At 46.6% G+C, this 24,152-nt stretch overlaps 2 protein-coding genes across 4 annotated transcripts in view; one reads left to right on the plus strand and one right to left on the minus strand.

The window, feature by feature from the left end:
• Window positions 1-3,288, minus strand: part of LOC119646914 (protein MCM10 homolog) — a 37,481-nt gene extending 34,193 nt beyond the window's left edge. The window contains exon 1 of the mRNA XM_038047960.1: window positions 3,173-3,288. The gene's annotated coding sequence lies outside the window, so the exon portion shown is untranslated. The remainder of the gene's footprint in view (window positions 1-3,172) is intronic.
• A 281-nt stretch (window positions 3,289-3,569) lies between these two features.
• The window catches only part of LOC119660668 (serine-rich adhesin for platelets), a 103,267-nt gene continuing 82,684 nt past the window's right edge, over window positions 3,570-24,152 (plus strand). For all 3 annotated transcript variants that reach the window (XR_005248760.1, XM_038070559.1, XM_038046466.1), the window contains exon 1: window positions 3,570-4,397. The gene's annotated coding sequence lies outside the window, so the exon portion shown is untranslated. The remainder of the gene's footprint in view (window positions 4,398-24,152) is intronic.

Consider the following 24,152-nt stretch of genomic DNA (forward strand, 5'->3'; position numbering starts at 1 on the left):
GCATAGAGATCAAGAGCGGATCGAGCTCGAAAAAGAGTTCTCGCAGAATGCCGGGTGGTATGGTTGGCTGGACAGTGAAAGCTTTCGAGGGGGACACGTTTTCCGCGGTGCTCAAATCCGACATATCCCTGAATGGTACGGCTGGAGAGAAAGCCACGCAGATCACTCGATGGGTGACGGAAGCATGCGATGCTACTATGCCCAGAAGGCGATTGCTCCCCAGTAGGCAACCCAACTACTGGTAGAACAACGAAATCGCAAGTTTGCGAGCCGCATGTTTTCGGGCAAGGAGGCTTTGCCAGAGGCTCAGGGGAAAACCCGGTGGCGACGGTCGAGAGGAGGCACACAAGCAATTGCGTGGCCGCCTAAAGGAAGCCATTTGGAGGAGCAAAAAGAACTGCTTCAAATAGCTGTGCGACCATGCCGACATAAACCCTTGGGGCGAGGCTTACAGAGTGGTGATGAAAAGGCTGCGGAAATCACCCCAGGTGACCTGTCCGCGCCTCCTGAAACAGATTGTTACCACTCTGTTCCCTCACCACGAAAATAGGGGAAGGCAAATTTTTGTCCAGCTAAATGACGGCATAATACCGCCTGTAACTGTGGAGGAGCTGGGGGAAATATGTGGTAGGTTCGGTGACAACAAGGCCCCAGGTTTGGATGGCATCCCCAACCGAGCTTTGAAACTGGCAGTGAAGACTAGGCCCGACCTTTTCGCCAACACCTTCCAGGCGTGCCTAAAAAAAGGAATATTCCCTGCCCAGTGGAAAAAGCAAAAGTTGGTGTTGCTTCCGAAGCCTGGCAAGCCACCTGGAAACCCAGCGTCGTATCGTCCTATCTGCTTGTTGGATACAATGGGGAAGATGATGGAGAGAGTCATCTACAACAGACTCCTGTCCATCGTCGAAGCCAGCAATGGTTTGTCGGAACGCCAGTTTGGTTTCCGACGCGCCCACTCTACGGTGGACGCAATTGGCATGGTGGTAAACCTGGCAAAAGGTGCACTAATTTCTGGCGGCTGCTGTGCCGCGGTGGCGTTGTATGTCAAAAACGCATTCAACTCGGCCAACTGGAATAGAATTAAAGGGGCGTTGGCTGACATAGGTGTCCCCGGATCCTTAGCGAATTTGGTGGAAAACTACCTCTCAGAGAGGACTCTCTGGTACGGGACGGATGAGGGCCCCAAAGAGTACATTGTCACAGCCGGGGTACCACAGGGATCGGTACTTGGTCCCCTGTTGTGGAATATCATGTATAATGGGGTGCTTGCTCTTCCCGTCCCAGAGGGGACTACGATTGTCGGCTTTGCTGATGACCTAGCTGTGGTTGTTGCAGCAAAACACCCAGAAGATGTGGAGGTTTACACAACGGAAACAGTGAGAGCGGTAAAGTCCTGGCTAGAAAAGGCCGGGCTGACCTTGGCGGACGCGAAAACGGAAGCGGTCTTGATAACGAAACGCAGGAAAAATAACACTGTAAAAGTGGAGGTCGGTGGACATACGGCCGTATCAAAGCCGGCTATCAAATACCTGGGGGTAATAATTGACACCAAATTGAGTTTTAGGGAACACCTAGAGTATGCTTGCCAAAAGGCAGCCAGTGCCACCACGGCACTTGCAAAAATGTTGCCAAATATTGGTGGACCGAAACATTGCTGGAGATTGGTGCTAGCCGGAGTGGTGCGCTCCATCCTGCTCTACTCGTCGCCTGTGTGGGCAGAGGCGCTTGCAAGCTCTCAGAGACGGAAGCAGGTGAACTCGGTTTACCGGCGGATGGCTTTGAGGGTTTGCAGTGCTTTTAGAACCACATCAGATGAGGCAGTATTGGTGGTGGCAGGCATGATCCCGGTTGACGTTCTGGCCGAAGAAATGAGTGTCCTGTACAATGCAAGACATATGGAGGGGCATGCATAGCGTAGAAATGCGGCAAGATCAGAGTCGTTTGATCTCTGGCAACGCAGACGGGGCGAGTCTACGAAAGGTCGGTGGACGCACAGGCTTATTTCCAACATTAGGGTGTGGCTTGAGCGAAAACATGGGGAGACCAACTACCACATTACCCAGTTCCTCACGGGACACGGTGGTTGCTACAGGCAGTATCTGCACCGCTTTGGGTTGGATGATTCTCCGAACTGTCCCAGATGCGATGGCATACCGGAGGATCCAGAGCATGTGATGTTTCACTGCCCACGATTTGCTATGGAGAGAAGGAGCTTAAACCAGGTGCTGGGCAGGAGCGGGACCCCGGAGAGCTTAGTTACTGAGATGCTGGAATCCGAGGAGAAGTGGCTTGCGGTTAGCTCCGCAATCATCCAAATGCAGGAGGAGTTGCTGAAGGAACAAAGAAGAAGGATGAGTGCCTAAGAGCAAACCTATCCCGCGAAGTAATACCTGAACGGTGGTCCCGCGGGGCTGGGGCTGGAGAGACCGGGGGTGGTTTTTAGTGGGTGTGAATCCCACACGCGCCCGATGTAGTTCCGCCATTCGGGCTTGTCGCTCAAAAGCTCCAAGCCATCGTGAATACAAACCCGTCTACGTCGTATCTTCGGTATCCTGGCCTGATACTATCTCAAAGCAAGAATTTGGTCGGCACATAGGCCTGGTACTCGTATGCACTGTGATCGGAAGACAAAAGTGGCAGTGGATAGGTCACACATTAGAAAGGGGCGACAATTGCATTGTTTGCTACGCCATGCAGTGTATCCAACTCTCACAAGATAATCGACGGGAGGGTCGTCCGAAGCGCATTTGGCGCAGAACAGTGGAGGAGAAGTGCGAACGTCTCGGCAAGTCCTGGGAGGGAACCCTTTTTATTCCTTTTCTGGACACTTGGATATGTCTGCCGTCGGTGTCCGATGTGATTTACTTTATCTTCCAAACAAAGGAATATCTCAGAACTTCATTCACTCTTTTCTCAAAAGTACATTCTGATTCGGAGAAAAGAAAAATTGAGTAAAAATTTCATAAAAAATTGCAATCGCTCACAGACCATTCTGAGAATGAACTAAAATATGTGTTATAGCGACGAAATTACCTGCATAATAGCAAGGGTCAGCATAATTGCAGCCCACACCAAATAATTGACCCATTAACGCACTTGTTGCACTTTAATCAGCAAAAAATCCATTGTTACCCTCTTGATTTTCGAAATTTGAAAAGTTCGTGGCACTTACCTTGAAGGACCCGCTTTCACAATATAATGAGGAAGGAAAATATATCACAAATCACCAAACTAGATTGCGTTTTCAAATCTGTTGAATTTATTGTTTTGATTTCTGTGACGTATGACATTCAGATTGCCCGCCAATTTCTATCTGGTGCAAATCGGACGTTTGTTCACACAACAGACTGGTTGAGAAGTTCGTTCCAATTGATTCAAGAATTTCTTTGAGTCCAAATGTCAGACCTGCATGTTTTGTATTAGAATCCTCCTCCAGGCACAACAACAATCCCACTGGTGCCAACATACAAGTGACAAAAACTTCTTGAAATTCTGCCGTCAACATTTCACGGGAAATGGGGGAAATTTCTTTACTCAATCCAACTGGACCACTCATCGTGGACGTTTTCATCGTTTCATGTCGCATTTGGCCTGTCGGAGCGGTTCATTCATTTCTATTTCGCCTTCGATCGAGTGTTTAGTGAATTGTCGACGTCGTGCGCTGTGCGAATCGGGAAAATCGGAGTCTTCGTCGTTGAGATTGTGAAATGCCAAAATGTTTTGTTTTGTTCTGGCCGCGATCCGTTGAAAAGATTTGACTCAAATGAAAACTTTCGAGGTTGGTTCGATTTTCGCAGTCGTCCAAGTGTAGAGGATTTTGTTGGAAATTGTCGGGAAAACCTGTAGTTGGTCTTGCGCTTCCGCTTTGCAATTTGCATTGGTTTGTCTCGCGGTTTTTGCAGCTTCATTGGATTCGGGTGGAGTTTTGAGTGGTCTCGTTTTCTTGTCTGCTGTCGGGGCCAGTGCGTTGTCAAGTGTTTTGGTGTCGTTTGCCTTGTGAACGGGAGGACTCGTAATCATCCATCGAACGGCAGAGAGGATTGGGCCGGAAAGCAAGAAGCCGCCCGTCGCGAGCTCGTCCAAAAAGTCCGAGGAAATCAACCTCAAGTCGGCCGAGTAAAAGGTGAAAAAAAGAAGGTACGGGAATTTGGGGCGTCTCTGGCTCTTCGGTGGCTGGTTTTCGAAAGCAGTCATCGCCTCGCGTACTTGGTCACGGAATTTGTGTATTTTCGGTGGAGCGTGTGTGCACGGCGGCAGGGAGGCTGGTGCGATTGCATTTCGGTGTAATTAATTGGCGGAGTGGACACGGACCACGTTGGCCAGCGAACAAGGAAGAGGTGTGTAGCCCATTGGACGGGAAGCAAGCGCATTCCGATCATTCGGACGGGAACCGCAAAGTAAGTACCCAGACGGGCCGGAGCTGATGCACAGATCGATCGGGCAAATCTGCTGCGGAACTCACGGGCTAACTGTGATTCCCCAGGTGCGGCTCTCTTGCCCGGCCGCTGGCACGTCTAGCGGACTCGCAAGAGTTTTCCGCCGACTTCATTTCACCATTTCACCTTTCCCGATCGAACTCTGCAGAAGACTTCTTCCCATGCGTGCCGCTCTTGTGTTCGGTGTTGAGCGTATTTTTGTGTGCGACTTGTGTGTGTTTATTTGTCGGATGCCTGCCTGCCTGCCGCACTGTTGTTTTGTACATAGACGAGTTGTTAAGTTCCGTTGCATGAACCTTCCTTTCACGTAGTCTTAACTCACAACTGTACCTAAAATTACTCGAATTCCACGTTGTCTAATCCGAACTGATTGAATGCTTGCGCCCTGCACGGAAATCGACCGGGGAGCGGGCCAGCGAAGCACCTGGCATGCTGGCGAGCGCACAATGTCGGTCGCTGATACACGGCGAAAAGCGGTCAGTCGGCGTTTTGTGTGATTTGCTGGAATGCCGTGCGATATTGACGATGATCGGGTGTTGTTGAATAATAATTTGTTTGTCGCAGTTTTGTAGTTTGATTTTTGAAGTTTGCTTTGCACTCGTTGAATACAAGACACTGTCAGCTAACCCCCTAAGACGGGGTTGCAAATCGTTTCTTTACAAGGTCACATAGCAATGCCTGCTACAGACTCTCAGCTTGCTGTCTGCAATCGGGAGATATAACACGTCCACCCTTAACTACCGAAGGCGCTCCTTGAGCTAGCTCGCTTTGTTTCCCTGTTCCCTAGTACACAACTAGGAAGGGTGAGGCCGAGACAACCATAAATTTCTCGGAGTTGTTCGACCTGATTATGTCCCTGCATTGTCTACCTGAATCCTGAATCCGGGAGGAAAATGGGAGTGTATTACTTGAATGCGCTCCTTTTAGCCTTTCTATGAACCCCAGCCAGTCTCTTGCCACGTTCTAAACTGAATTTTCTTTCACTCCCTTGGAATCAGGCTTTGTCCTTTCGTCTGTGTTATCTGGAATTGCCTTCATTATTAGTCTCTCCTGTTTTCTTATATGAATGGGTTTTTTTAAAATAATTTTATCGCTAGAAATACCGCAAGATTACACTTAGATTTTTGGAAGGTTGGAAGGTGAGAGGTTTGGGAACTACCCCTGACTTCTACCAGAATGTTTTGTGGCTCCTTATCCACGAGAACCAGCTCACTTTTCATCTACTCTTTTCCCCGTGCTGTTTGGAGCAGAGTCTCCTTTCTCTGGCCAATCTCATGCATGTCCACGTTTCTCTTTAGTTGACAAGAAGAAGGTTATCAACATGTTCGCAGGGAGCACTCATTGTTCAATCGGGGGGATGACAGGGATTTGAAGTAGATACCAAATATCGTTCTGCCACAGCACTCCTCACTCGGCTGAAACCAAGGGATTTCGGAGAGCAAATCCATGGCATGGTTACTTGGTGGCAGACACTGACTGGCGGGCGTTAAAACGGACGTTCTTCCTCGCAGAGATGTTTGCCCCTTTGAAGAAAGGGTGAAGATACCGTCCCCTCTGAAAAAAAGGCTTCAGCCAGGCTAAGACTACCCTATTGGGGTTTTCCCCCAACGTCTAGTCTGAACGAGGACTGTATAGGAGTTCTTCTACGGTAGCCGTATTGTCCTCCAAATAGCGTCAGTCCTCACCAGGACGTGGGTGCAGACATCAAACTCCTTAGGACTGGTGATCCTTGGCTGGACGAAGCGAGATGGCTGCAGCGAATTCAATTTGTCAATAACACCCTGTAGTACGCAGAACAGTCTCGTCTCTTGTCGAGCACCACGTCACCTGGGAGCCAAAGATACTCTCCGTATAACAGATCAGCAGGGTTGGCAGCAACCTCCTTGCGGGTATGCGGAAGCCAAGCAAAACCAAAGGCAAAACCTGCAACCAGGACGGATAGACTTTAAGGTGCGATTCCAATCTTTTATCATCCCATTGGACTGCGTATGGTATGCAGTTTTCCGAACTCCGAGAAGAGACCATATTCGAACTGCATCTCTTGTTCTGTGATATAGGGCCGGGAGACCAAGTGCGGAATCCACTCTCGACCGAGGTTCTCAGCACAGTTATGTTCTTCAGAGGTAGATCAATAATCGTGAGGTAATACTTGCAGTCGTGTGAGTCTCACTGTAATGTTGGGATGTATCGCGTGGCAGCGTTTTGCTGGTCTAGGGAATACACTCACTTTCTTTTTAACATGCCTTGTGATCTTACACTTCTGGCATGCAATGCCCAGAATTAATGTTATATCTAGTACCTCCTGTCTAGTGCTGGTCACAAATATTGGAGTGTTCCCTAAGTTATATATTTCTAACCTTTTCGAATGGTGTCATTGCTTCCCCAGACTTCGTGATGGGCGTTGGAATCGCAGCCGAGCAGAAGTGGTAACGCCCTCTTCTCGCAATACTTCGTCAGTTTTGCGACTTGTTCCGGTCGAGCCCGGATTTCGTCTCCTGGGAAGTATCTCGATGCCGCAACTCCTGCTCCTCCCTGCTCTTCCCGGCTTCCAATGAAACTTGGATAGCCACAAGATCCCCGCTCAGGAACTCTGAAAGACATATATTTTAAATTACGTTTAAGAATTATGCCAGCTCTTGGTTTTTCAAAAGAGGAGTCTCAAATTACCTGCATGCTTCCTCTTTGCAGACCGCGAATCTCCCCCGTTACACTCAGGGCTCTTGAACCAGCACTATTCCAATGTTCTCCTTGGAACTTGCCTTTGCGATTACCGCAAATGCAGCTCTCGCATGATGGAGGTATATCTGGTCTATTTTATACTGGCCACTGGCTCCGTTATTGTTTGGAGCTCTTCTCGACCAGACTGTTATGTGGGGTCTTTCTCAAGAACACCGCCTCACTTTCCATTCACTTTTCTTCCGGTACTAGATGAGAATTTATCTGCTTCTCGTGCTCATGTTTGTAATACTGACTTCTAGTCCAGTCAAAACTACATACTAAAACTAAGCAATATCAAATGAAAAATGCTTTGCGCTCGGCAACTGCTTAGAACGGAATGAGCAGAGTTTCCTTTCATTGAACAATCTCATAGCTGTCTGTGATCTTCCTTGGTTGAATGAAAAAAGGTCAGCGAGTTCGCCGGGAGCACTCATTGTTTAGTTGGGTGATGACAGTAATGTGAAGTGGATATCGAGTATCAGTCTGCCACAGCACTCTGTGCCCAGTTGAAACCAATAGATTTCAGCATGGTTACTTGGTCGCAGAGGCTGACCTTTTCTCCTAGGAATGATTGCCTCTTTGAAGAAAGGCGTTCAGCCTGGCTAGGGATACCCTTTTGGCTTTGTTACCAACATCTGAACGAGTCCTCTTCGCCCTCAAAGACTTTATAAGGGTTCGCCTATGGTGGCTGTATCAGCTCCGGGTAGCGTTAGTCCACACCAGGGGGTGGGTGCAGAATTCGAGTTCCTTAGGAGTGTTGCCCATTGGTTGCGCTTGGTGAGGTGGTTGAGGCGGATTCAATTTGGCAATAATCCCCCGTAGCAAGCAGAACAATATTGTCGAGGAGCAGGTCACCTGGGAAACGAAGATTCTATCCGTACAAAAGATAAGCAAGGTTGGCAGCAAACTTCTCTCGGGTGACTATGCGAAGGCCAAGCGAAACGAAAGACCAAAATTGTAAGTAGGGGACGGAAGGCCTTCATAGTCCGATTTAAACCTTGCAGCAAATCTATTTTATTAATAAAGCACAACTAAAATCTGTCCGCACTCGTCGACTGTAACTCGAAGAAGAAGGCAGCCTCGTGGCTAAATTTAGCGGTGCCTCCGACGTCGATTTTAAAGTGGTGCGGACCTCGCTCCAGGATTTTGTGAGATTCATCGTACGGTGGCTGCAACTCAAGATCGCTGGACACACTAGGGACATTTTTCGCATGGTTTTCGGTAGTTTGATCCGACTCACGGCGTCTCTAAGCAGATGCAACAGGCCGGTTGAATTTATGTTCGACAGTACGTCGATAACTGGGTCACGGGAGAGTGTCAATTTCGGCGGGGCTTGCAGCAGACTCCTCGTGGTTGATTGTCCGTTGGCCAAGTAGGACGACAGGCAGAATTTCCGACCAAGAAGGATCATTTTGTGACTTTATAGCGGCCCTCAGCGTCCTGTGTCATCTTTCGAGCATCCCGTTGGACTGAGAGGTCGTAGGCAGTTGTCCGGTGGCGTTTGAAGCCAAGCAGCTTTCCTAACTCCGAGAAAAGAGAAGATTAAAACTGCATTCCTTGGTCAATGATGATGATCATCGGCACACGGAAGCGTGGAATCCACTGTCGACAGAGGGCCTCGTGGATGGTGTGGAAGCGCTTGATGGACCTGGGGAATATACCTAAAGTTCAAAGTTCAAAGTTTTACACTTTTGACATGCGATGCACTGTCTGGCTCAAGAATTGATGTCCTTGTTCATGGACGGCCAGAAATATTTCACAGTGACTAACCGGTTCATTGTCCGGATGCCTGGGTGCGCCAGACCGTGAGCTGCGTTAAATACTCGCTTGCGAAAAGCGGCCTGAATATATCGCCTTGGTCTCATTACTGAGGTCTCGCAGGGTAAGTAGGAGTTTGAGCCGAAGATAGGAAACTTCTTGAAATTGTATTTGGAGTTTGCCCTCAGGCTCTGAAGCTCTGTGACATCTGGCTGGATTCTGTGATGGGTAATCATGTCTCCGAGAAATTTCACATGAGATCGTAGAAATTTGCATTTTTCTACACTTAGAACCAATCCGGCCTTAAGGAGACGTTGAAAAATTCACTCGAAATGGTCCAAATGCCCAGATTCGGAAGAAGAGGCGATTGAAACACCATCTGTGTAAACGAAACAGAAGTTTAAAGTCCTCGAAAAACATTGGAAAGAGTGTCGTTTGCGCAGATGGATATTTTTACTGACGATTTTAAAGAGGTAACGGGGTCTATTAAGGCTTTGTTCTACAGGTCATTAAACTTTGAAGCCACAATTCCCTCCAATGAAGATTACACAGGAAAGCAACTTGCTTCTTACGTACCAAATACGCAATTTTCCAAGTTTCCTTAAAGTCAGGTCTGTTTGCGTCGGCGAACAAGAATGACGGAAGTTCGCACGCCAGCTTCGTGCAGGCCGCAGTACAGCGCGTCGACGCAAGCGATTTCACCACCGGTAATGCAGTAGTGGTTTTTGCCTCCGATGTGCCGCCACACATTCCCTCCTTATAACAAATCAACAGGGCAGCACACTTCTCGCGGATGGCTATGCCGAGGCCAAGCAAAACGAAAGGCAAAACCTGCAACAAAGACGGACGGTCTTCAGGGTCCGATTCCAAGCTTCCAGCATCCGATTGGGCTGCGGGTGGAATGTACAGACACAGAGTGTCGGGGACTAAGTTGTCTTTTCCGGACAAAGTCCGAAATAACTAGTTTATGAAGGTCGTAATACAAATGTGAGAGGCTTATGAGCGGAAATATTGGCGATACTGTCGATTGCTGGGTGATGGTCCTAGCCCCAAGCGTCACATTGCCATTCTGACTGACAGCCAAGCGGCCATTATGGGCTTGTACTCAGCGACGACATCCTCCAGGATGATGGGGCAGTGCAGAAACGCGCTGAACAGTCTGTGTGGCAAGTTCAAGGTTACCCTTATCTGGGTTCTCGGTCATAGGAACATAGAGGGCTCTGCTCTTGGCAGTCTGCTCAGATGGTGAAGGCTTACCACCTGTGCCAAGTCAAGGAGGATTCGGCCGATTGCCTGTACCGGACGCGTGCAAATGCATACAAGATTTCGGCGATGTGCCGCCAGGTTCGGCATATCCTACCCTCAGGCACTTCCTTTGCGATTGCTCAGCTCAGGCTACGGACACAAGGTAAACCATTCTTTAGGAACCTCAGAGATTTCCAGCTGCAGGGTGGGAGTGCTGCTTTCCTTTGTAAATGCTACGAGCGGGGTCTGAAGATCTGAGCCGGATTGACTCTGCCTCCTTTCTCTAATAACACCAGTCACAATCTTAGGAGTTGGTGGCATCGACACGGTGCACCACAGCATTAATTGTGCTCCTTGGAGCGGTCACTGATACCTAGCTACTTACCATGGTCCGTGAACAAGGTGAACAGCCTGCCTTCAAGCGATGACGTTCAGCTTCGCGGTCAATAGCTTACGATCTAGGTGCTGTAGTTCCGTTGAGCGGGATTTAATTGCTTCGAGAAGAAATTTAACGCCAACTATGATTCACCTTCTGGTGAAGAGGAGCGCCAAAATTCTGGCGTCTACCAGCTGCTGCTTGGTGGTCTCAAACGCGTGAATGGTTTCTGGATATCAAACAACTTCCCTCGATTCCTTGGTTTTAGACTCAGACAGGAAGACTTTAAGGAGGGTTTTGGCGGGAAACCACGGTAATAGTCTTCCATGCCTAAGAACCCTCTGGGGTATTTTATCTTCTTAGGCATGGGAAAGCTCGTGATCGGTTGTACTTTTTCTGGGTGAGGTTTTACGCCGTCAGGGGTGATTAAGTGATCCAGAAATTCCACCTGCTGTTTGAGGAGTATGCACGATCATGGCCAAAGGATCCTTTAAAAATGGTCTCGACATATACCGAAGCTCTGACTCGGCGGAGGAGGCGACCAGAACATCATCGAAGTAGACGAAACAGAAGTCCAAGTTTCGTAGTACAGTGTGGATAAATCTCTGGAAGGTTCGCACTGCATTGTACAGGTCAAAAATCCTCCATATAAACTCCAAGTGTCCGAAAGTTTTCCAAATTGCTGTTTGTGAAATATCTTCAAGAGCTACAGGGATTTGGTGGTATGCTTTGTCGCAAACCAAGGTCGAGAAATACGAAAGTTTGCTAAGTAATAGGTCAGGTCTTGAATGAGAGGAATGACGTACCGGGCTGGAATCGTCTGAGCATTCTCCATTCCATTCCATCTCCACCAGTTTGCCATCCGCCATGAGGCTTGGCGACCAGATAAAGTGGAGATGACCACGACTGTTGGAATTTTTACAGATAAATAGTGAGCTTCTAAGGTGCTGAGGGTCGCTCCTCTGGGGAGCTGGTAGTGTTGATGTGGTGCTGAGCATCATGTTTAGCTGGCTGAGAGATACTACGTTCGGTAGCAATATTGTGGTATTGAGGGGAGTGCGCGAATATGTGGATTCACAACGTCCTCAATAATAAGTGGAGGATTATTGTTCTGGCAGGTTGAAATTTGTCACTGTGCCAAAATGTTGGGATTCAATTTTCCGCTTTCCAGAGTTCAGATGCGAAATCGTCAGGGTCTGTTGCTTTACTTGGTTTTGTTCGTTTGATTGCCTCATTATCCTCTTGATTTGACAGATTGAACTGCTTCGACTTTCTTTGAAAGTGGTTATATCTGCTTGAAGTATTTCCAACGACTGTCTATCGCATCCTCGTAGGTTAGTAAGCAAAGCACCATTTTCGTCATTACCACAAGAGAAGTTTTCGATATCTTGCGGGCGTCTATGTCGGCTTTTGACAAGTCTATACAGTTTTGTCCCACGGTTCTGAGTGTTCAATTGTGTATCATCTCACAGCTTTTGACGCCACATCATCGAGTTTCTTGCAGATCACAGATATCGATGCAACTCTTCCGGAGTGCGAGTTCATTCGTCTTACCAGCGTCTTAGCGTGCACTGATTTGTATGTCGCGGACTTATTTTCTTGCGTACTGACGCTGTCCATTGTGTCAAAAACCTTTGCCCATTTCGCGATAAGACCGATGCTCATCTTGCGGCCTTGTTCCTTGGCCCGAGGCTGGTCAAATGGCAGTAATCACAATTAGTGCGATTTTTTGATCAACCTATCGTGGGAAATATCAATCAGGATTTAGCATAGTAGAATAACTTTAATTATACTTTATCTCCTTCCTTGATCTCAGCTTTTTTTACTGATGACAGATGTAAGTGCATTGCTCCAAACCCTCCTCCTTTATCTGGACTTGGGACCAGCATGGTGTGAATAAAATGGCGGAGTTGAGCTGCCCACGGTACTGAATTGGATAAAGGCTAAAGAAGATGAAGAATTACGTGACCATACAGGCCAAGCATTCGTGTTGATCAGAAGACGGAAGTGGCAATGGATGCCATAGTAAATCTACTGCTAATGCTGCTACTACTATCATAGAGTGGAGGAGAAAGCATATGCTTCTCGAGAAGTCCTGGGCTGAGCTACAGCACATTGCCAAGGACCGCAAACGGTGGGTATGGTTGACGGGTTGTACTCCACTTGAGGGTCGATGGCAAACATTCCATATTTAGAAGGACAGCTCATTTTGAAATGACAAATCGACTTTCATTTGTTTCCCCAATCCACAATTTTGAACCGAAGTTATAGGCAAAAACGTCAAAAATGTTACCTAATGCGCTCCTCTGGACGCGCGTTGCCTGGTAGTCAAAAGTATGAAAGGTGATGTCAGGTCATGGAAAATAGATTGCTAAAAGATAAAAATGGATCTCATATTTGTATTCTTCCTTATCTTTTTGGGATTTGTCATATTTATACCATTTATCTCTGCATAGCTGGTGAGGACCACCCGATAAGAGCCCAGATAGATATAGGTGGTCCATACTACTCGTTTATAGCTTCTTAGACGTCTCCTAAATTTCTACGAGTGGCCAATCCATGGAATGTTTCAACTTTGAGGATCGCGTCATCCGCGGCCTCCTATGCATGTTCGATCAGAATAACTGGATGTATGTTGTTTTGAGTCCCTTGGACCCGGTATCTGATCTTCCTGCAATGCCTCGGTCCATCACTTTAGCTGTTAGCCCCATTTAATTCAAATAAAAAGTGATGTCGGCAGTTTATTCATTAACCACGGCGACGCGATTTAAATTTTATCCCCGCTTTATTTTTATGATAGCAAAGCTATTCTTGATTGCTTAATACAGAATTGGAGAAGTGGAAACTATTGAAAGAAAGATAGTAGATAAGACAAAAATTATCTGTTGACTGCAATATTCCTTAAAATTCGAATAACTTACGCAGTTTTCTAAACTCTCCTCCTCCCTGGAATGAATGGAAATATGGTGCATAGGGAAACCGTATCCAAAGGATTGTTTAAAAGGTTTGACCAAAACGGTAGTGAGATATGAAAGGACAAGAATGATCATGTTCGCTTGCACACATTTTGCCGTTTCCATCGTGTGATCACAACGACCTACCAAACAATTGATGCCCTTCGTCCTTTTGTACAGGATTTAAGGAAGGGTGTGAGTATATCATTGATAAGCTTTTCGCTTTGGTTCCGATTAAAGACAGGGGAAGAAATATGGTCCTTATAGGCTTTTATAGAAAGTTCAATTTCAATTGGGCTCAACATCCTTGATCATTTTTTTTCCAGGGCCAGGTTAAAGAGGACGCATGATAGAGCATCCCCTTGTCTTAGACCGTTGTTGATATTAAAGAGTCTTGCAGTGATTCTGTTGCTTTTATCTGGTCTCGCACTTTGATCAGGATCAGCCTAGTCAGTCTTATCAATTTCATCGGGATACCGAATTCTCTCATGGTCGTGTACAGTTATACCCTTGCTAAGAAAAAGAAAATGAGAGAGACCCTGCCTGAGATGGAGCGATGGCGTAGGCCAGGACGCCAGGCAACTTTTAACGATATCGAATTGGTGGATCTCGGCCCAAAATCGGATGTCTGGAGTTCCTTATTAAGGCAGGCCTAGATCGGGTACCGGTTGGTCCCCCTTTTGATGATGAGGGTGATCCTTGATCAACCAACCTTGCTTAGATATTAAAACGACCCGTATTAATATCGTTAATATTGTTTTGAGCTAAATAAGGGAGTAACGTTTCGCCTAAATTAAAACAAAGTTACTTATGAAGGCATGGATACCAGGTGCAGGGAACTCGTATGCTCTAAAGTTCCGCTAACTGCATCAGGAACGTTTTGTTCATGGCGTGAATTTACCCTGGAATATGATCAACATTTTACCGAAGTATTTAGGGCCGAGTTACAAACCTAAATACTTGACTATTCGTACTTGTTGGATTTTCACCCCTGGTAGGTGGCTAATAGCAGTTTCAATGAGTTAGATTACGAACTTATGAAAACTAGGGACCGAACCCTACTTGAAATCTTTGTGCAGCATTCGTTAGTGGGAGGGATGGTCTAGAAGTAAGCGAGCACTACATATATGCCGGCCACCAGGTTATTTTTTTTTTCACATTGAAAACGCTGGGAGGAACAATTTAGAATCTCAGGCGCTGGATGTGAAGTGGGTGTCCTAGCTTGGTTACTTTTCGGCGAAGATACGGAGAAATATATTGTGACACCAGAAGTTCCTCCTAAAATTCTTGTTATGGATCAGTATCTACGATTGAAGGATTGGATTTATGGGTAGACCCAGGTACATCATCCGCATCAACCGCCAGATCGAACAGGAAAACGATGCTTTGTGTTTGGTAAGACTGGAGGGGTGTGATTTAGCTACAGGCTGCTTATCGCAGGAGTTTGGAGATTCTCCTGCTATACTCGATTCCTCTCTGGGCGGGAGTAGTGGATAATACTGTGAATCGGAGGAGGTCAAGTTTGGTATTCCAGGCAGGAGCACTGAGAGTGGGGTTGTATGCTATCGAGACGAAAATTTTGGCCAACTTTTGTGAATTAATTGTGAAGGAACTATCGATTTCTATGCTTTGAAAATTATTAATAACCGCTCCTGGGATCTTGAAACTTTCTCGACTTATCGCTGCATATTTGTGCTGTTAAGCCTAGTTTCACCGTACCAAAACTTACGAACTAATACGAATCACCTGTGTCTCTTGCAACAGCATTTCGTTGGTATGTTGCGCTTACCGTCGCTAGAGAGAACATGAAAGATGAAGAGAGGAGTTGTCGACCAGGTGACGAAAGTTGACGAAAACATCGCCCGTGTAGGTTGATAGAGGAGGAAACGGGTATCCCCAAAAACCATCATTTAACGGATATTGCGTGAAGATTTGAAAAAGAGAAAAATGAGCAAAAGTAGGAGTGCCTTCAAAAAAAGTTGGTTTTAAAAGTCAAAAGTGAAGACTCATTCTTTTTTTCGATAGCAGAGGATTCATTCACCATGAATTTGTTCTGGAGGATCAGATCGTCAACGCCGAGTTTTACAAACAATGAAAAGAGGGACGAAGATAGCTACTGTTTCGTACCAGGACAGAGGCAACTCATCAGACGCTGCCTCATATCTGCCCTGGGAACAGCATGGCCGAAGCGGCTCGCAGGTGTTGTACGCTCCCTTGTATAATTCGTAAAACAACAAAGGTACGAATTATATTCAGCGTAAATCCGCCCATAGTTCGGATCAAAGCTTGGTCGGAGCTAGACAATTTCTTTTTAGGAATTGAGGAGTCCTATCCATTTCATGTCGGACCGGACCAAATGAAGAGTAACTTGCTCCCACTCTTTATGGTTCACGGACTCCACTTTTTTGGGTTAACACACACAGTTCAAAAATGAAAGGAGAGACGAAGACGGCTACGGTTTTTTTTAACTTTGAGTGTTAACCCAAAAACAGGAGTCCATGGACCATAAAGAGTTGGAGCAAGTTGCCCTCCATTTGGTCAGGTCCGACAATCAATGACTCCTCAATCCCTAGGAAAACAAGTTTTGATCAGTTTGCGCAAACGTACCGCACGTGCGAGGCCAGAATTATGGAAAGACCGTAACTTTTGCTTCCTCCACGATAATGCCCGGTTGCATACGGCCACTGTTGTTCAGCAGTTTCTGGCTAAAAAAGGTGTAACTAAGTTGAGCCATTCCCCCTACTCTCCGGATTTGAGCTCTCCCAGACTACTTTGCCTTTCTAAGCTTGAAATTGAAGATGAAGGGATAATACCTCGTTGCTAGCCGTCAGGCATTGATTCACTGTTCCACATCTTGAGCGTCAGTTGATGAACCGCTTGGTGTAATTGGTCGCCTCCATATTTAACCAATTCGACTATAAGTCCATCGACTCCTGGCGACGTATGGTTTTTAAGCCGGTGGATTGCACGAACTGTTTCTTCTTTGCTTGGTAGTGGCGGTATTTGTTCGTCGTCTTCAGTTGTCCAACTCGTCGATGTCCTGGTTTTTCAATAGCTCATCAAAATTCTCAACCCATCGCTCCAATATGCCCATTCTGTCGGAAATCAGATTTCCCTCTTTGTATCGGCAGGATGAACATCGATGTGTATAAGGATTCATTCTGTTGACTTGTTGGTAAAACTTCTGCGCCTGGTGCGGTTACTCCCTGTACTTTTCGAGTTGACTGACTTCTGTCGGATGCTTTATAATTCTGCAAATTTATCTGAGAGATATGACATCTCATCTATGGTTCAGATGAAGACGCCGTGGGCTATACGTCCCCTTCGATGGTTTTTGGAGCTGATACTTGTAATGTGATGGTTCCAAGCCCGTAGTAGAGCCGGTAACCTGTTTGTTCCCGAATCTTCTTAATATCCGATTCAGGAAGTCCGATAGTGAAGAAACTTCTCGGCTTATCGGCTTTTCCTCCTGCTTTTTTGCCTAATAGCATTCAAGTGGAGGTTGTAGACTCCAAATTATTGCAGGATTTCAGCACCATTACGCTCCTCTTCTGGAGAAAATACTTTTTACACGATGATAGCTCGGAAACTCTTCAGGGTCAGTCGCCCATCCTCTCATACATCGTTGAAGAAGGGGCAGTACTGTCTGAGCCATTCGTCCGTGCTTTTGTCGGCAAAGTTTATTCGACACATTTTACGATATGCACCTGCCAACTCAAAGTTTAGTGTAATCTCTTGCAAGGATGCAGCCCTTACAGCTAGGAGTAGCGGAAGAGTTGGGATCGTCAGAAGACCGCGGCGGCTTTGCCCTTAGCCAGAGATGCCCCAGACGATCCTTTCCCTTGGCATTGTTTTGTCCGAAGGCTGTTTGCCTGGAGGCTATTTGTTGCTAGTAGATAAGACTTTCTCCTCAGCAATAGGCTTCGATAGCCTTGGCTGCAAATGAAGACTTGGCCGTTGCGGGCCGAGCCTTTTTTGAAGCCATTTGAGCTGAAGAGTTGAGATTGTCAGAATACCGGCGGTGCGTTGGTTTGCCATTAGCCGTGATGCGCCAGACGATTCTTTCAATTCAACTTTGGCACAACCGGGGGTTTTGTTTTGCCAGAAGGCGGTTTGCCTGGATGCGGTTTCCTCAAATTTGCCCGGGGGCATTGTTTTGCCAGAAGGCCGTTTGCCCGGAGGCTGTTTGGTGTCCGTGGGTAAGACTTTAACCTTAGTAGGAGTGCTGACAGAAGGGGACTGCTTCGGCTCGTCCGTTAAGGACGGTTTCCAGTTGAATAAGTGGAGAACCTAAGTCTAGACTCAACTTTTTCATCGAAGAGAAGGATTGCTTGTTCGCTCAGGGTTGGATCGTCATGATCGAAGTGCTGTTGTTTTCTTTTGTATTTTAGGCTTTTAATTTCTCCATAGTTGGCTGCCATGGCCTTTGTTTTACTAGGAAAAATAAGTTGATCTCGGCAGTGTCTAATCTTTCCACTAACAACTCCGGTTCTTTAATGAGGTATATAAACTTCTTGTAATAATTGATTTGCCGGCTAATTATACACTCTATTGTATGTTGCACATCATCTACGTATATTGAAGGTGCGTAAGTGACGCACCTTCTTCGCTGGTCCTGAGAATCGACACTGGTAACGTGATGATCTGAAATCTCTGACAATCCCGTTTTCCGTATTCTCTTAATATCTGCTTTGAGAGGGCCAATAGTTGAGAAAATACTTAGCCTATCTGTTCTTTCTCCTGGTCTACTACCTTAACATTATCCAGAAATAATGAGATTTCTTTCGGTACCAAGTTATCCTAGAACCTCAATCTTGTTTCGTTTTTCTTCTGGAACACAGAGAAAATTGGTTGTTGAACAACGGCAGTTCGGCAACCTTCTTTGGTAAAGTTTGGCCGTAACATTTTAGAGTATACACCACGCGAATTGACGCCTTACAATAATGCAGTCCTTATAGCTAAGAAGTGTTTCTTGGATGGATTGGTGTTGTCATGCAAGGCCTATTCATTGATTTTATAGCCAATTTGGAGAATTTCGTCGAGATCGACTTCGTCCTGGTTTTTTGACTTGAGTTCCCGTGGTTTAGACCTAACGGTACGGCTTTCTAAAAAACTAATTGTTGTTGTGAACACAATCCTCGCTGTGATAAGCAAAGTACTGGTGGATGCAAGACCTACACCAATCTTTACCGAACTAAGGAGTACGGCATTCGAGTTGTAAGAGCAACTTCACGCTTGAAGCTGGAAGGTCTCTTGTCCAATTGGGTCCAACTTTTGAAGTTATAAGACAACCACGTCAGGCTGCAGATTCCAAAATTTAAATGTTTTCGTGTTATTTATAAATTCCTCCGTTCAGTATTCAAGTCATAACCCTTTCACTATAATTATGAAGAACAACACAGGCACCAACAATATTCGCCACATTACAATATTCGATATCCGTCTTTTTTTTTACTGTGACATAAGTTAAAGATTGAATGGGTTTACTTGGTTACTCAACGTTGAGCGAAAAAAGTAATTGCCAGGAAAAATATGAGTTTGACATCTCACATTTTTTGCCGTCATCTACTCTGCTCTTCATCCCTGTAGCGAGGTCTGAACTGAGTGGAGAGCGCCGCTGACGTCATCTGTTCGCTGATATTCGCAACATTCGAAATAAATTTCGAATGCTGCGTATCCTGCCGCGCCACATCACTCCGCCCCCAGATGAAATCGAGGGGTTTCAGCGACCGAATCCGGAACTGTGTTCCCCATAAGTTCTTGAAGCGAACGCGCCGTTGTTTAGGGGTGCACACGGGCTTCAGACTGGGCAGGGAGACCGCCTTTTTGTGTCCACCGATCTCGAGCTGGAAGAAATGTTCTCCCCGCTCGAGAACGCGGTACGGGCTTTCATAAAAAGGCTGCAGCGGCTTCCGGACGACATTCGTCCTGGCCAGGACGTGCGTACACGTGTCCAGTTCCTTGGGCGCACAGACAGGTGCGGACGAGTGTTGGGTGGGAGGAGTGGCCTCGATGCATCGGAGATTGTCTCTCAGCAGACGCACCAACCCCGACTCTGTGAGACCCGATCTCTTGTCGAAGACCGGATCACTTGGCAGTCTCGGGCTCTTCCCGTATACCAGCTCCGCGGGGCTGGCAGCAAATTCCTCTCGGCGTGTTGTACGTAAGCCAAGTAGGACGAGAGGCAAGACTTGGGTCCAGGACGGATCGTCGCGTGCCATAATGGCGGCTTTCAGCGTCCGGTGCCAACGTTCTAGCATCCCATTGGATTGCGGGTGGTATGCAGTAGTCCGCTGGCGTTTAAACCCTAGGAGTTTGCCTAACTCCGAGAAAAGGGTGGACTCAAATTGCATTCCCTGGTCAGTGATGACCACTGCAGGGACGCCAAAGCGAGGTATCCACTCTCGGCAGAGGGCTTCGGCACAAGATTGCGCCATAATGTCTTTCAGAGGTAGTCCCTCAGGCCACCGCGTAAACCTGTCGATGATTGTGAGACAATACCTATAACCGTGCGAGTCTCGCAAAGGCCCTACTATGTCGAGGTGTATTGTGTGGAACCGATTGGTAGTGCGGGGGAATGAACCCACTGCTTTCCTTACATGCCTGGTGACTTTACACTTTTGGCATGCGATGCACTCTCTGGCCCAGGAATTGACATCCTTGTTCATGGAGGGCCAGAAGTATTTATCGGTGACTAACCGATTTGTTGATCTGATCCCTGGATTCGCTAAGTCGTGAACCGCGTGGAACACTTCTTTGCGAAATGTGGCCGAAATGTAAGGCCGAGGTCCCTTTTCCGAGTCTTCGCAGCAGAGAGAGTGGTTCGAGCCGAAGATGGGCAACTCTCGAAATTTGTATTTGGGGTTGGATTTGAGGCTCTGAAGTACTGTGTCATCCTCATGGGCCTTGGCAATAGCCGAGAAGCGAGACAAAGCGTCAACAACTATGTTGTCCTTGTCGGACACGTGCTGGATATCTGACGTATAAAGCTCAGATGTCGAAGCTGACGAGGGGACGCTTTGTCGGGCTTTTGTTTCAAAGCATATGTGAGAGGCTTATGGTCCGTGAACACTGTGAACGGCCTGCCTTCAAGGGAGAAGCGAAGGATTTAATGCTCAAGTACGCGGCGAGCAGTTCACGATCGTAAGTACTGTAATTCCGTTGAGCGGGGTTCAACTGCCTGGAGAAGAAGCTCAACGGTTGCCAGACGTGATTCACTTTTTGGTGAAGAGCGGCACCTACTGCGGTGTCAGAGGCATCAACAAAAACGGCTAGAGGTGCATCTTGCAGAGGAAATGCCAAGAGTGTAGTTGCTGTCTGTCACCTACTCTGCTCTTCACCTCTGTAGCGAGGTCTGAACTGAGTGGAGAGCGCCGGTGACGTCATCTGTCCGCTGGTATTCGCAACATTCGAAATAAATTTCGAATGCCGCGAATCCTGCCGCGCCACATCGCCCATGAAACTCCCAATAGAATACCAACCGATAATAATCGGCCTAAAAACACAGGTCCCAGGAATTCTCCTAAGACATATGAACTCAGTGGGCTATCCTGGCTCCCATGTTACCAGTATACTCGTGACCGAAACCATTTCAGATGAGCCTTCGTGAATGCTACAGCGTTCTCCGGTGTCATCACGAAGGTTCTTCTACGCTACTTGGTTTTGGTCTGGCCGACAGGGTTTGCAGAGCACATTTGTGCAGACTAGTGCTTCCTGGTGGACCTCATTTTATTCATTTGGTCTTCATTGATATCAAGGGGCTAGAAAAGCTTGGAGCTGGTTATACTAGGAGCCGTGGGGATTGATAAAGCCTGTTATCAAAGGTTAATAGTGACAGTACTTAGGCATGGTCGGTGCCTTGCTCCATTTATTGGTATTTTGCAATAGTCGTCATAGTCAATGCACCGCTGACTTGCTCACCATATGCTGCGTTTTTTGGTAGTTACTCAATCCAACAGGTGAATTCACCTTTCCATAACCAAATGCGGAGTTTTTGATCTGTTGGGTGGACATTATTTGTGGTTATGAAATATTTCCTCTGCAATTTCCATCCACTCGACAAATAACCCACTTCCATGGCGAGTGGTTTCGTTAGTATTCAGCTCCAATGGCTTGGATTATTCACTTTCAATCGCACACTGTCCATGGGATCAATTATGCAAATGAATGTAGGCGGATCTCGAAAAGCCAAGTTTAGTGGATAACTCACCGCGGCTTATGAATATCTTAGGCGTATTATACGCGATATAGACGGAATAACAACAGCAAACAATGCCGGGAAGGACGTTACCCTCTTCCCGCAAGTGGAAATGATACGCAATATTGATGTCGATTTTTTCTGTTTTCATGATAATCCGTGGCAATCCGTGGCAGCCCAACTTGCCGGTTTTCGATGCCCATTAAGTGGGAAAATATCTGCGACAAAAAAAAATTCGAGCCAATTTGGCTACTGACGTTCGGGAGCGGTTGAAGACCGTATGCCAGGATGTCCTTGGCGCGACTGGGTACGATATGGAGGCAACTTCGCCGGTGTGGTGGTGCCATTGTGCCATGAGGAATAGCTTCACATAGGTCGACTTTGTGCACAGAAAAAGATATCGCCAGCATAAGAACGTCATCTGAAGCAATAAATAAATTTTGACTTTGCTTTGCCTGCTCTCTGTGGTGTTCATGCCCACCAGTTCTTTTGCTCGGCGACGACGAAAACGACAACGTGCCACTCCGCGCCATGCCTGCGCCGGGGTTCAGTTTGTATCTAGTTGACAAATATAGATACATTTATTCAGTTCTCAAGTTCTTGCGTTCACATGATATGTGTCTTATATGACATGATCTTGTATTTGGGCGTTAAAGAATGATGATGGCGATGGCGATTTTTCTGGATACGAACGAAAGCGACGATGGAGAAATTAAATTCAGTGCAAACTTCCACATTTGGGGCAAGAAAATAGAATGCAAACATGCAAACTTTGGAGATATTTCCTGTTGAAAAAGGAAAACTCGGTTGGCTTCATTGGGAAGATTGAGCCGAGTTGAAAGAGGTTCGTGCCAAAAAGAATTTGCCATTGGGACATTGTTGGGGAGAAATGGTGTTTTTGGCTTGCAGTTGGAATGGAGACAGTGTGGTGAGCATGTTCGACGCCAACAGAAATATTTCATGGAATCCAGATTAAATGCCTTTATATGGGATAATGTCTGTGGCGCCTGTGGGTATTATCCGAAGAAAGTTTCTGTTGGAGTAGATAAAGATCTCTGAACTTGATTTAAAGTGCATTATGGAGCTCTTCTACTTGTTCATGTGAAAAATGCAATCTCTCTACTGTCGTACTATTCCCAGCAACTATTTCTACAAGAAATAGCTTGAGACGCAGTAAGATTCGATCATAGTCGATAGATATTTTCAAATGGGTGTCCTCACCCAAAATACCGAACCTAACCACCTTGAAAATCGGTAAACAAGTTTCCAGGTCCGGGCTCTACCGCGATCTAAAACCGGCTGCATGCCTTCCGAAACATCTTTATTCTGCATTTGAATTGCAACCCATATAACTGGATGATTTAGTTTATGAATAAAATTGTGGGCGTATCTTTATTTTTTATCGACCAAGCTTCAGTTGACTCATGTGCGTTTTCTGAAGACACAGGTCTCCGCGAAAATGGAAGGTTAACTTTTGAATCTTGGATTGTGTTTCAATTAAAATGAACTGAAACGCACTTTTTGCGGACAATCATTTTCCGTTCTCGTTGGTTACCGCGAAAACGTGGAATGATATTTATGCTCAATATCCAATTTTATGGTATTATAATTATTCTTTTAAGGGAAAGTCGCACCGCGTCCTTAAAGAACTATTGTGCCCCTTTTAACGGTTATAGTGTACCTATTCATCATAGTATCTCAAGCAGGCCTATAACCGCCAGGAACTTTAGTATGTTCCCTTCTTCCAGATCTTTCAACTTTGCATCTGGTATTAAGTGTTCTCCCAGATGTCTCGACCTACTTTGCACAAGTGCCGGACACTGTCCTAGGACGTGCATAGAGGTTTCGTCCTCCTCCTCACAAAACCTGCAGGCAGTGTCCGTAGATATCCCTAGCTTCCGTAGGTGATAGTTCAGCCGACAGTGACCTGTGAGAATTCCCACTATGATTCGGAGGTTCTGTTTGATGAGGTTTAAGCAATCGTTTGTACGCATGGGCTCGTATCTCCCAATAAGCACCCTGGACTGCTCCATCTCTGGTAGGCCCGCCCAGTATAGTTCCCTCAACCGTTCCTCTTCATTTCTTAGAGTCATAGCCATGAAACCGTTTCCGATTCCACAGGATTCTGGCCCGTGTGACGGCGTCCCTGCTCCCTTCTTGGCTAGTTCGTCGGCTGGCTCGTTGCCTTCCAATCCAGCATGGCCTGGAACCCAAAGTACCCAGACCTTGTTGGACGAGCCGAGTGTATTCAGTCTCTCAAGGCATTCCCATACCAGTTTACAGTTCACCTGGCTGGACCTAAGTGCCTTGATCGCTGCTTGGCTATCGGTGAGAATAGCTATGATCGGCACCCTGTAGCCCCTTTGCAGATTAAAGGAGGCACATTTGTCTATGACGTATATTTCCGCCTGGAATATGCTAGTGTACCTACCCTTTGGCTCAAAGTACATTTTCCTTGGACCAATGAC

Source organism: Hermetia illucens, chromosome 1, assembly GCF_905115235.1.
Source record: "Hermetia illucens chromosome 1, iHerIll2.2.curated.20191125, whole genome shotgun sequence".
Lineage (NCBI taxonomy): Eukaryota > Metazoa > Arthropoda > Insecta > Diptera > Stratiomyidae > Hermetia > Hermetia illucens.